The sequence below is a fragment of the Sinocyclocheilus rhinocerous genome, unplaced genomic scaffold (genome assembly GCF_001515625.1).
Source record: "Sinocyclocheilus rhinocerous isolate Xijiao unplaced genomic scaffold, SAMN03320098_v1.1 scaffold1686, whole genome shotgun sequence".
In the NCBI taxonomy this organism is placed as follows: domain Eukaryota; kingdom Metazoa; phylum Chordata; class Actinopteri; order Cypriniformes; family Cyprinidae; genus Sinocyclocheilus; species Sinocyclocheilus rhinocerous.
In genome coordinates, this window is record NW_015658988.1 from 326,921 (window position 1) to 327,746 (window position 826).

General features: G+C 40.6%; 1 protein-coding gene across 1 annotated transcript in view; it reads left to right on the forward strand.

The window, feature by feature from the left end:
* Positions 1-425: 425 nt before the first annotated feature.
* LOC107723071 (cholecystokinin) overlaps positions 426-826 on the forward strand; it is a 2,413-nt gene continuing 2,012 nt past the window's right edge. The window contains exon 1 of the mRNA XM_016531575.1: positions 426-500. The gene's annotated coding sequence lies outside the window, so the exon portion shown is untranslated. The remainder of the gene's footprint in view (positions 501-826) is intronic.

Genomic DNA, 826 nt, shown 5'->3' on the forward strand with positions numbered 1-826 from the left:
GAAAAAAAAACAAAATAAAATTTAGAACCACTGATACAGAGTGTCAAACAGTGCAATGCACATTAAAGACATCAGCATCCATAACATCAAAATGTGCATCTTATGGTTAATGGGCAAAAAGGGATGGACCCTTATTGGTAGGGGGAGGAAACTCAGTTGTTGTGGAGGTTTGTGCATATTTGTAATTAGGATGGTCTGTCCTCTGGAGATCCCCCGGTCCCCTTGAGTGACAATGTCACAATCTGTATCCTGTGAGAATACCCTGCTGCTCTCGGTTCTGCGTCAAGCTTGCGCAAACACACAACCTCATTCATATACACAGACAGTGGAATTGCGCCTGTCACTACGTGGGTCAAACAGAGCCAGCCCACTCAGAGCGCTATTTAAGGGCCTCTCTTGCACAGTGCAGCGAAGTTTCAGACACACACTTGTTCTGCAGTCAGCGTGTGTTCTCCATCTCTCTATCTCTCTCCTCCTCTCTGCCAGAGTTTCACCTGAAGGTATGATCTCAATTTTTCTTATATTTGAATGTGGAGTGTTGCATGCTTACAGTGTTTGCATGCTTCTGTGTAAAATCTCTTTAGACAGGCTACAGTTGTGTAAAATATTGTGTAATATTGTATATTGTGTAATATGCAATTTGTCCCATGGTTTTGAATTTTAGTTTGTAGATTTTAAATAAAACAAAGAAGATATGAAGTGAGTGAATGAGATGCGCCAGTGATGCAGTTTCGACATACATTTCCATTTCAGTTCCTTTTGCTGTTGCTTCTTGGCTTGAATCCAAGAGTTATTTAGGGTTATTCGTTTTTTAATATCTATCTCT